A 13,700-nucleotide genomic window follows, 5' to 3' on the forward strand; every position below is an offset into this window, starting at 1 on the left:
CTCAAAAGTTACGTTCCAGTACATGATCTTGCCCTTAATATATGGATATAAAGAAGGGAAAGGTTTTTTATGCTTCCCCCCATAGCATACAAGGTGTATCCTCCCCCGACCCTCTAGACGTCCAATTTTGATGACGAGAGCCGTTCACCGTTTGATTTTAGATCCGACGTTTCAAAGTATTTTGTTTTTAGTTTTTTTTATATAAATTATATAAATATAAAATTAGATACGTGCCATCTTTTCATTGGGGTGCATCTATAAAAAAATATTAAAAATAATTTTTTGATAAAATATAATGAATTCTCCTTGAAATTTTTAAATCATTTTATTGTATTGAAAATATTTTTTTTTATATTTTTTGCTATGTAGGAATGGACGTTCAAAATTTGGTGTCAAAATAGTTTATAGAAAAAAATTAAAAATAAAATAGTGTAAAGACATAACATTGTGATTGGGGCAATCTTAATCCTCCATTCAAAATGGACGGTTGGATAAAGGGGAAGATAGAACTTCTATGTTGTAGGGGAAGTATAGAAAGCTTGCCCTATAAAGAAATAGTCCATCTTGCCCGCCATCTATTTTCAAAAAATTTACGATCATGCCGACCATCTATTTTCAAGATTTTTACGTGTTTGTACATGTGTTCGATTGCTTTAGGTTTTGAAATTTTATGATAAAGTTGAATATAAAATTTTAAGTCAGTATAAGGTTTTCGATACGAAAACTATTTCTTTTAGCAAAATTTAGATGTATCTTACTTGTATAGAAAATAAATAAATAGATGGCCACATATTTTAATTAAAAATTGTTCTCGTTATTGGATTATTAGATAGACATGAACGTTTGGAAGTGTTGGGGATAAAATAAATACAAAAAATAATTTATAAAAAAATAAATTGATCAAAATACTTTGAAATTTGTTAGGGGTTTTGCTAATTTTTTTTATAAATTTTTTTTATATAATTTTTTAGGTCCACCTCATTAAAGATTTTGGATCCAAATTTATAAATTAATCAAAAGAAAAACTAAAATTAAAACATTATGACAATCTTGACTGTTTGTTTTCTTTTCTTTTAATTGAGACGTTGGGAGGTTGCCCGTGTACCCTTCAAGCGTCCATATTATTTAGATGTACTTTAAACTAATGTAAAACCCACCTAAAAAAAATTGTCAGAAAATGATATTTTTAGTGCCAAAAATACAATAACGGCCTGAAATTTATATGCATCCTTGATTTTTAAATTTTAAGCTCTAGGATATGTATATATGGCATATATGTAAAGATATGGAAATAAATTGTCAAAATAATATGGTACTAGATACAATTTTCAAGAGTTGAAATTTGTTTTTTTCATATCCATAATTGTCAAGATTAAGATGGTTGATTTGATGGTTTTTCAACAACAGAACTATATTTTCTAGTAGTTTTAGATACAGTAATCCTTTTTATATGCCCGGGGTTTCAAATGCACCATGTCGACACTTCAAAAATAGGCATTTTAAAATACCGAAGAGTGGCATACTATTGAGAATTTTACACTTTTGACACTCATGATCATAAGTTTTTCTATGGGTATTTTGAAATTAAATCAAACAATGTGGGTACAATGCTAAATAGTTTTATATTAGGTATTTTGATAATTTTCCCTTAACACAAAGACCTGTTGGGGTGATTTTTGGATACTCTAAATCAAGATGGAATGCATAAAATCAAATCAAGATGGAATGCATAAAATCAACGGATGAGATTAGCCCTGGATCTAATTAAATTATTACCATAATTTATAGAGGCTTGATAGATGGAAGGCCTTGTGAGTGATCATGCAACATCATGTCTGCATGAAATATTTTGAGACACCATAGCAAAGTATTTATGTGATTGGAGCTTGCCATACAAAGCCGCATATTCCTCGAAAGTTCTACGATCGGTCAAATATATGTCTTAACTGTAAAACTTATGAAACCCTAGAGAGAGAAAGTGAAGAGAAGACTATGAGTCATTCATTCCACTCAACAATTAGTTTTACATATTAGTTTATATATGTACAGTGGACAAAAATACCCTTGAGGGTAAAGAATGAACAAATACCTTATACAATGTTATGAAAGACAATATCATCCTTAACACCCCCCTCAAGCTGAGCATGTGTCTTGTACATCGAGCGTTTGTCTGTAGACTCATGGTGTCTTGATCTAGTTAGTACTTTAGTGAACATGTTTGCCAGTTTATGAGATGAAGGAACAAAAGTCATTGAAATAGCACCTGATACAATATTTTTTCTAATGAATTGATAATCAACTTATATGTGTTTAGTACAAGCATGGAATATAGGATTGGTGGCTAGACGCATGGCACTTTGATTATCACAAGCTAGAATGGTTGGTTTAATTGTGGAACTACCAATTTCCTTAAGGAGCATAGGTAACCAAGTAATCTTTGTCACGACAATACTTATTGCTCTAAATTCTGATTATGTACTGGATTTAGATACTGAGGCTTTCTTTTTGCTACTCCAGGAAATCAAACTATTTCCTAAGAAGATACAGAATCCTGTAATGGACCTACGATCCTTAGGGCACCGAGCCTAATCAGCATCAGAGTATGCTTTGAGGTCAGGTGAACTAGATGAAGTATATAATAAGTTATCATGTATAAAACCCTTTAAATACCTCAAAATCCTTTTTGTGGCTTCCCAATGAGGTTATCGAGGAGCCTGCATGAACTGACATATTGTATTCACTGCATAAGTAATGTCAGGACGTGTAAATGTAAGATATTGAAGACCACCAACTACACTTCTGTACAAGGAAGGATTAGGTACCAATTCCCCTTCTTCAATCCTTAACTTCCTATTTACTTTAGCTGAGGTAGCATCCTTGTTTTAAAGAGTAAGTCAATAATATACTTATGTTGGGTGAGAACAATGTCTTTTTCGTTCCGTGAATTTCAATCCCCAAAAAATATTTTAGTTCTCCAATATCATTCATTTCAAAGTTTGGTTTCAATCCTTTCTTAATATGTTTAATGCCTTTAATATCATTTTCAATAACAATGATGTCATCCACATAAATTAGAAGGATAACAATACCTGAGGATGATCTTTTAAGAAATAAGGAGTAGTCAACCGTGCTTATTTGAAAACCAATACTATGGAGTAGACAATTGAATTTCTCAAACCATGCCCGAGGAGCTTGTTTGTGTTTATAAATCGCCCTTTTTAATTTTCAGACATGATGTGGTCGTACGGGATCTTCAAATCCTTTGGGTTATTGCATGTACACCTCTTCTTTCAAATCACCATGAAGGAATGCATTTTTCACATCAAGTTGATAGAGTTTTCAATTAAACATAGATGACAGAGCCATGATGGATCAAATAGTGGGTGCCTTCACAACTAGACTGAAAGTTTCATCATAATCAATGTCATATTCTTGACTAAAGCCCTTGGCCACTAGTCTGGATTTCAACCTTTCAACTGAGCCATCTGATCTAACTTTAACTTTGTACAGCCATTTTGAGCCCACTACATTTTTGCATCGAGGCAATGGCCCTAATTCCCAAGTGTGATTCCTTTTAAGTGCATGAATATCTTATTTCATTGAGGCCAGCCATCACGTGTCAGAGATAGCTTCCTTATAGGTGGTTGGTTCTCGAATTTGAGAAATTTGTATTGCAAATGCATGATGATCGAAAGACAATCTCTCTCCCCGAGGTATAACTTTCAATGTGGTATTTTGTTCTTAAGGTTTTGGAAATGGTGTCAGGAGAAGAAACGGTTGCAGAGTAAATCTGGTAGTCTGACAAATATCTACGAGGTTGTGTGGAGCGAGAGGAACGGCGTGATGGTATAGGCGAAACTGCTCATTGAGATAAATCACGTTACACTATGGAAGATGCATCTAAGTTTGAAATAGGAGAAGAAAAAGAAAGTGATGAAACATCTGTCGAGGAAATAGGTTGTTGATCAGATCTGTTAGAATGAGGCGATGACTGATGAGGGTGATGTTTCTGAGATGGTTCATCTGTAACTTTAGGCATTGAAATAGGTGCAGACACATTATTTGACATGCTATTTGTGTCAAATTGGGAACACTGGTTCTTAAATTATAACATAGTTTCATCAAATGTTACATGTCTTGCAATGAAAAAGTATCATGTTATGCAACCTTTTATGTTCGAAGTTGTATCCAATAAACCCACACTCTTAAGCCTTAGAAGAAAATTTATTTCTTTGAGAGGAATAAATATGTGAGAAGCATACACATCCAATTACCCCGAAAAAAGAGTAATATAGTTTACTACAAAAGAGCTTTTGAAAGAGAGATATGAATGACAATGTAGAACTTGAAAATCTGTTAATGAGATATACAATAGTGGAAAAGGTTTCGGGCCAAAGGAATTGAGGTAGACCACTTGCATATATCATCGAAAGACTACTCTCAATAATGTGACAGTGCTTACGCTCAGCAACACCATTTTGTGCTGGAGTGTACGGATAATAATATTGATGATGAGTTCCCTGCTGACTCAAATATTCTTTAAAAACATGAGAGGTAAATTCACTTCCACCATCAGATCTAAAAGCCTTGAGTTTGCAAGCAAATTGATGCTCAACATAAGTGTGAAATTTAACAAAACAATTAAACACATCAGATTTTTGCTTCAAAAAATATGTCCAAGTAAATCGAGTATAATCATCCACAAAAATAACATAAAATTAAGAACCTGATAAGGAAGTAACTGAGGCAAACATCACTGTGAATTAAATCAAGACGAGCATTAGCCTTTCCATTAGAAGAGTCAAGTGTAGACTCATATTGTTTTCCTAACTAACAAGAAGAACACAGTGAACCAGGAGATAAATTATCAACAAAATTAGGTAGAGCAAACTCTCTTCCAAGACGACTGACAGTAGTGAAACTATGATGACCTAAATGCTCATGTCACAAAATAGCTTATCCTCTAGCTTTAGAGATAATTGTAGCAAGACCATAGAGTTGACCATTTTGAAGCAGGTACAAACCTTCTCTCAGCACCCCCTCAACAATCACCTTCCCACTTTGTAGATCCTTCACAACACAACCATGAGGGGTAAACTCAAAACAACGCTTAAAATCTTTAGCAAATTGAGATATAAATATGAGTTGTTTCTTTAGTTTGTAAAACTTTAGGAATATTTAAGGAACCAAAGGTAGTGGAAATACTCATAGTTCCAATATGGGTTATAGTTAAGGCAGTACCATCTCCAGTGAATGCCATATAAGAACCATAGTAAGGAATTATATCTAAGTTGAGAGTTGTCGTCCGTTATTTGAGCAGTTGCACCGGAATCCATAGCCCATGAACGATTAGTTGGTGTAGTGGTTGATAGATTATTGAAATCGTACACTAGCGTATTGTGGGACAATGAGACATTTTTTATGTCCTAGCAGTTTTTAGCAATATATTCATGTCGCCCACAATACTGGCAAGTTACACGAGGTATCATGCCCATTCTTGGTTGAGGAGGTTGATGAAAAGGTGGGTTGGCTCCAAGGATGCCTTACTGATTTAGTTGTGACCTCTACCTCCATAGTGACCATGTCCACGAACATATCCACCTCTTTGCCCTGATGATGTGTTCACCAAGGCTTGAGAATTACTGTCAACAACCGATGAAGATACAAACCGAGCTTCATATGTGAGAAGAGAAGATTGAAGCTCTGAGAATGACAGAAATGGTGGTTTGATCATCAAGGGGGTCTCAAAGGACTTAAACTCTGGACCAAGACCTTTGGGGGTATAGAGAACCATATCTTGATCACTTACTAGACTACAATTGCTGCAAAGTGGTCACATATAGTTTTGAACTTGTTCAGGTATTCAGTCACTGATTGAGAGCCCTTTTGTAAATTGATCAATTCTGTTTTAAATTGGAGGACATTGGTAAATGTTTCGCTTTGATATGTGTTGTCACGTGTCTCCCACACTTCTTGAGCTATCGTCAGGTGCATCACTTCAGTGAGCAAGTCATCGGAAAGAGTAGAAACTAACCAACTCAATAGTATTTTATCCTTCATTCGCCATTTTCAGAAATTTGGAGTCCTTTGACAGCTCTGGTTTGGTGCCTCGATTTTCTTTTGGTTCCTCAGAAATAAGTTCATTTTGTGGCTGACTAGATCCATTAAGATGATTTTCAAGATTCAGGTCTTGAATACAATTGAAAACTTGGGCCTTCCATTTGAGATAATTATCTCTACTGAGTTTAATAGAGATAAAGGTTGGGAAGCTTAGCAAGGCCATAATAAAGAAAGTTACTTCACTTGATATTTTGGAAACAAGGTCATCACTTGCTTCACTTGAGATTTTTAAAATAAGGTCTTCACCAGAAAAGAACAAATTCTGAGAGATAACATGGAGTATTTCGATACCATAGTTTTCGAAGTTAAGAAACAATTTTTTTTTTTTTACAAGGGTACTAACATCGACCCTTTCTCAAAACACTAACAAGCACTTTCGTTTTGACAAACACTAACAAGACCTTTTTGCAAGATTCAAGCCCTAGAGGCAAAAACTTTTGCAAGAATCAAGCAATAGAGGGGACACACTTTTGGGAAGAATAGAGAGATAGTAATCTCAATAGATTGAACAAGGCTATGACAAAAAGATCTTAGGTTTGTAGAGAGAGAATCAACCAATAGAGAGAAGAAACTTTTGGGAAGGAGAGATAGATGATAATCTATCTCAATAGATTGAACAAAGAAGAATAAAGAAAATAGATAAGAGGAAGGATGCACTTACAGAGAGGAATAAAAAAAATAGAGAGAATTTAGGTTTTGTAGAGAGATAATCAACCAATAAATAAGACAAACTTTTGGGAAGGCGGGAGAGAGAGATGACAATCTCAATAGATTGAACAAAGATGCATAAAGAAAAGAGAGAAGATGAAGGATGCACTTACAGAGACCTTCATACTCAAAACAGAGAGGAAGGATGCACTTACAGAGAGGACTAAAGAAAATAGGGACCTTCATCCTCAAAACAGAGAGGAATAAAGAAGATGAAGGATGCACTTACAGATGGTGATGGTGAAGCTCTGATACCATGTAAAACTTATGAAACCCTAAAGAGAGAAAGTGAAGAGAAGACCACGAATCATTCATTCCACTCAACAATTAGTTTTACAAATATACCCTTGAGGGTAAAAAATGAACAAATACCTTATACAATGTTATAAAAGACAATCTCATCCTTAACATTAACCAATGGACCCACTTTTGTACAGTCACAAAATCTCACTTTTTCAGACCAAACTGTGAAATATATATACTCGCATGGCCATGATACACCTCCCACATGTATGGAGGAGGTTTGGATATAAGTTGGTAATTTTTGGGAATTTAGTTTGTTAAAGGGATCGAAACAATCAAATATACTCAGAGATTGACATAAATCTCAAATTGAGACTAGACAATGGGATCAATAATCCCATGGCCAATATATGCCTTCCTACCCTATTTAGGGGTAGTTTAGATATAAGTTGACATGTTCTTAGGGACTTCGTCAGCTAAAAGTTCCTTAGCAACCAGACTCATATGAAACCTCATAAAATCATATCTGTTGGAGATCAAACTTTGTGGATATTAATGTTGGCCATTATATACCCTCCATCCAAAATTTACTGGATTTGGACATCATTTGAGAAGATCTCATGCTCCACCGTCCGTTAAGCAGGCTTAGCTGACGAAATCATCCTTTATACATGAAAGTTTACTTTTAACCATCAAAAATATCATATTTAGGGTCGAATGACTCCCTTCGTAATGTTTGAGTAACGTGACAATGAGTTCAATACCATTATCATCACCTTTGGCAATAAGGGCATATGTGTATCGCCAGTTGAGCAACCAAAACGCATTCAATTGGTAAAATCATCATGACTATCAATCTTGAAAGACTTTTTTTCAATGGGACCAAAGCTATTGGAATCTTGACTCGAAGCTTTATCATCATTTTGAAAGCCTGATCCTAACAATGCTCTATATGAAAGTTGTCTGAGTCACATCAAAAGACATTTCCTGCGTCAGGTTTTAACCGACGAAATGCCCATATCTCTTAAAGTACTGGGAATTTCTTATCAAATTTGGTGAAAATATTCTTACTGAAACGCTTTACAACATATCAAAATCTCATGGTTAAATGTTTTGAGGGCGTCAAGTTATTAATCTTGTCATTTGTTGATTTTCTGATCAGACTGACAACAGAAATGCCCCAATTTCAAAGACGCTTAACTCTCTCTATTCTTATCCAAATTGAGTGAGACTTGGATCATTCTGTTTGTCTGTTTGAAAATTTTCATGGAAAAAGAATTTCTTAGTGGAGAGCTATAGCCATTGAATTGAGACATATTTAGTTGAATAGATAGTTTTGACAAGTGAATTGAAAACTAGATATATCTTATCTCTTGAATTTTCTCATCGTTCAAACTTGTTCAAACAAGTTTGTTTTGGTTTGAAATCGAAATTAAAATTGAAAAGAAGTCAAATACATCCAAAGAAACAACTTTGAAGGGGATTTCAAAATCAAAATGATTCATTATTATCTGCTGCAACCATCACATGAGAGAAACTACTGATCGTGGATAAACATATAGGAAATACACGTTGACAGGTATGGCTATGAGGCCTTATGTGTCTCAACCTATATTTGTGGGAATTCAATATATCCAACGGTCATATGGTCTAACGTCCATATGAACTGGACCTTTTGTTTTTCTCAGAGACCCGTTGGAGATCGGAGAACCCCTTCGTTTTCTGAGAGGCCCGTTGGAAAAATACAACGGTTACCCCTTCTTCTCCCTATAAAATAGGAAGCCAGAGAGAGGATGCGAACAACAAGAAAAATGTGTACCCTCTCTCTCTAAAAAGTAAAGGGATAAAAACTTCGGGCTCTGCGATCACCAGCCTCACGGCACCCCTTCTCTGATATCGGGTTTAGTCTCTTCCATGCTTTATCAATTTTTACTAACATTGGTATCAGAGCGAACCAGGTGTTCCTTTCTTTTGGTTGATCACGAGAAAGACCAGGTTTCATTTTGGTCTCTGTGTTATTGTTCACAATCTTTAATATATATATATATATATATATATATATATATATATATATATATATATATATATATATATATATATATATATATATATATATATATATATATATATATATATATATATTATCCCACAACAAGCTTGTTTATCTTATTCCTTTATCATCGTATGCGTTTACAGGATTAGCATGTATATCTTTGTTTAAGAGATTGCTTGGAATTACAAAGTGATATTGATAAAATGATGGAAGGATAGATATTTTAGATTTCAATTTTTATGGTAGAATTTTATGTCATTGAGATAAAATCACCTATGTGAACACAAATTGCCTTTGTAAATACAAATTGTGCTATGTGAATACAAATTGCCTCTGTAAATACAATTGTGCTATTCTATTGCCTCATATATTTGGTGAAATTTTGTATCATACCTTTGACTCGGTGAAGGAGTAATTCCAGTATTAGTATATACAGAGGAACCCCACTACAAAACTGTTACATCTCTTCTCTATAAAACCCCACCAAATAGCAGGAGTTCCGCCCACTGAGTTTGTTAGAGAGAGAAAGAGAATTGAGGTTTTGAAATTATTAATAAAGGGTAATCGCCCTATGAAAATGAGTATTACCATGTCCATGGAGATCAGTTCAGATTTTTACCAGATTTTCGACATTTGACATTGGACATTCTCGTCAGATATCAGTCCATGGGAATCTTCACTACAGAATGAGCAAATGAGTGGTGGAATGCCATCAATGGCTTACGTGAGGCCGGAAGCTAGTGAACAGGCTTCCAAGCATGAACAAAGGCCTCAAATGCCAATGACTCAGAACCCATCTTCATCTGGTGCAGTGCATCATGAGCAAATGAGGTCATCTCATGGTCCTTCAAAGGACGAAACACATGAGAAACGATCATATGCGGTGAATTTTGCTTATTCCTCCATTATTTCTCAAGCACTTAGTGCGTGAGGATTCAGTGGTAGACTCCCTTGCCATAGACGGGGTCCCAAAATTTGACCTTCCCATCACTAGTCCTCCTACCTCCTAAGGACAATTATTATTTTTTATTTATTCAATTTTGTACAAATCATGCACAAATCATTTGACAATCTCTTCAAATCATTTCATCAATTGAATATGGGGGAAGTTTCTTTTACATTGCATTACTTCCATGTCTTGTGGAAATGTTATGGATACACAACATCGCAAAGTTTTTTTTTATGGGAATTAATGCAATGCTCATATTGGTTGGGTAATACGTTTAACTGCTTGGGTAGAAATTGGTTAATAATGGGCTCAGTTGTTGAATTTTCTCAAGTCACTATGGCACATGCATCGGAGGTTGCAGCATGTTGCTTGCTTTTTTTTCATGAGATTTGAATAAATTTTAGTGAAATTGGAGCCCTCTTCTACTTTGTTTAGGTGATGGATTGAAGCAGCATTATTTGACATTCCATACTTCTGCTTTCTTCTTATGATGAATGTAATTAGAGGGACATTCCAAAGTCTCTCTAGTCACACTGTCACAACTTGGTGAAGATAGGACAAGGGAGCATGCATTGGATTGCATTTTTTGGTATATATAAGCTTTGGAGTTGATAGTCTACTGAAAAGAGTATTCAGCAAATGATAAATGATATATTGGATATTGCTGATATTAGTGATTGGTATACACAGTCATAAAGGCAGGCTTCTACTCCTCTTATGGCTTCACAGGCCCCCTCGACTTGTGTATGTTGGCTTGTTTTATGATAATGTTGCCTAGGAAGTATGGAGTGGACTTGAGATTTATTTATTTATTTAAGTCCATGGTTCTTGTGTTGGGTCTTCTCATGACTTAGTTTTTTTATTTGTCACTAAGTTTCCCTTTGCAATGGAAGACTTTAATAGAGAAGGCTAGGAGTTCATTGTCAGGTAAGTGCCTATAATGAAATAAATTGCGAACATTTCTAAAAAGTATATTGCTCGTTTGCTTGTCAAAATCTGAGGGATCAATTGATAAATTTAAAGCTAGGTTAGTAGCAAATGACTTTACCAAAAGAAAGGCAGTCAACTATGTCGACACTTAATCCCCAGTTGCAACGTTTATATCTATTAGAATAACTTTGTCAATCGTTGCATATTATGACTTAAAACTTTACCAACCGGATGGAAAGACTGCGTTCTTGAATAGTGAACTAAAAGAAACCATCTACATGAAGCAACCTGAGGGCTTCATAATTAAAGGCCAAGAAAATAAAGTATACAAAATAAATAAGCCTTTATATGGTTTAAAACAATCTTCAAGACAATGATACTTAATATTTCATGATGTCATCCAACATATGAGATATGAAGTAAATAAATTGGACCATTGTGTGTATGTCTTGAAGAGTGTGAGCAAATTCACAACACTCTCATTATATGTTGATGATATCCTAATAGCTGGAAACGACTTAGAAATGATTGATAAGACTAATTCATGACTTTCTTTTCGGTTTGAGATGAAAGATATGAGAGAAGTATCTTATGTCCTAGGCATAAAAATAACTAGTGATAGAAAATAAAAAAAAATTGTGCTTGAGGCAAGAGAGATATCTTGACTCTGTTGTCAAAAGATTTCAAATAGAAAATTGTAAATCATTATCTACTCTTGTTAAAAAGGGAGTAAAGTTGTCTAGGAAGGATTGTTCAGTAGAAGGACAAGAAAAACATAATGTTCTTTATGCACAAGCTATTAGTAGCTTGGTTTATACAGTAAGATGTACAAGACTAGATTTGAGTTATGCCGTCGGACTGTTTAGTAGATATTAAAGTAATTTAGGCATAGCTCATTGGAAAGCAGTAAAATGAATTATAAGGTACATTAAGGGAACAAAGCATCGAAAATTGTGTTTTCAAGCCAATCAACTTGAAGTTATAGGATATTCAAATGTAGATTTTGCTAGGGATAAGGACGATAGTAAGTCCACCTCCTGACATATTTTCCTCTTTGGGGGGGGGCAGTTGTTTCTTGGTCTATCAAGAAACAAGGATGTGTAGCTAGGTATACAAAGGAAGCTAAATACATTATATGTAGCACTGCTTGTACTTTTGCCGTCTAGATAAAGCGCTTTATATATGACTTGAAACTGCAAATCGTTGGACCGATCCAAATATTTTGTGTTAATCAAGCCTGTCATGACCCCGCCCCCTGACCCCTACCGTACGCTACTGGAGGGCAACATAGTGTGGAATTGCGACCAAAGGTCGCGAACGTCATTCAAGTGGGAGTGGCTCAACCCGTCCTAGAAATGCGGGATCAAAGCAAACCACGCAAATAAAATTAGAATTCATTCCATATAAATACATTCATTCATCAAAATGCTTTACAATAAGTTCAAGGCACTACTGGCTCACAAAAAAAAATAGAGTTATAAAAAAACATCTCAACCTAGTAAGCAGATCTACACCCTTGCATTCCAACTCTATAAACGGTGATAACAATTAACAGTGCTCAATAATATACAGAGATATAAAAAAAAACATTCCTCTATTATGACCTTTAATACTCTTACAGTATAATGATAAGCACAATTCAATTATCAGGAACATGTAGTGCATAAGTCATACATCATTTCATTTTAAGCAGGCAGTAAGACTAACAGTTCACAGTTTCACGCAGTGAGAGCTAGAGAAGCCTACTCCTGAAATAGAAGTTCCATCGATCAGGTCAAGCCAATCCTACAGCATGGAACCTCTACTCTCGTTCAGGAGGGAGGACAATGACAAGTGGGTGGCCCACTTCGTAATACCCTCACATACACACACGTCCCCAACGCCCTTCGAGGTATTCGATAGGCAGTGGCCTTGCAAGACACAACCCTCTCCTTATGCCCTTCTAGCAAGAGAGCATTACACTACCATGGGTGACCCAATGCGTAGTACCTATTACAATTGGGGGGTGCGACCCACCCAATTTCTCAGTTTCACTTGTCCTATCATTGAGGTCGAGGTATAATCAACATTCGCCAGCATAATAGTATTCAACTACCAATGGGTGACCCATTACGTAGTGGTCAGTATCAGTAGCACAGTATCACATTATCATAGTTCCAATATCACAGTATGAGTGTCACATTATGATGATATCGGTATCTCAGTATGATAATAGTAGTATCACAGTATGGCAGTAGTAGTATCACAGTATGGCAGTAGCAGTATCACAGTATGACAGTAGCAATGTCACAGTATGACTGTAGCAGTGTCACAGTATAACAGTAGCAACATCACATAATGATAGCATCAGTATCACAAAATGACAGTATCAACATCACATAATAATAGCATCAGTATCACAGAATGATAGTATCAGTATCATAGAATGACAGTATCAGCATCACATAATGACAATATCGGTATCACATAATGACAATATCAGTATCACAAAATGACAGTATCAGTATCACAGCTCACATTTTCTGTAATTTCAGCAGTGATGTCAGATCATAAATAAGGTCATAACTTTCGATTTGTTTAGAATTCAGAGATGGTTCTAAAAAAAATTTTACACTAGACACACACATCTTTCAAATATGGGTGGTTTAAAAGCAATTGGACCATGTTTAGCCCTTCAAAAGTATAATGCAATGGGGG

This window comes from Amborella trichopoda, chromosome 10 (assembly GCF_054954075.1).
Source record: "Amborella trichopoda isolate Santa Cruz 75 chromosome 10, AtrichopodaSantaCruz75HAP2 v2.0, whole genome shotgun sequence".
Lineage (NCBI taxonomy): Eukaryota > Viridiplantae > Streptophyta > Magnoliopsida > Amborellales > Amborellaceae > Amborella > Amborella trichopoda.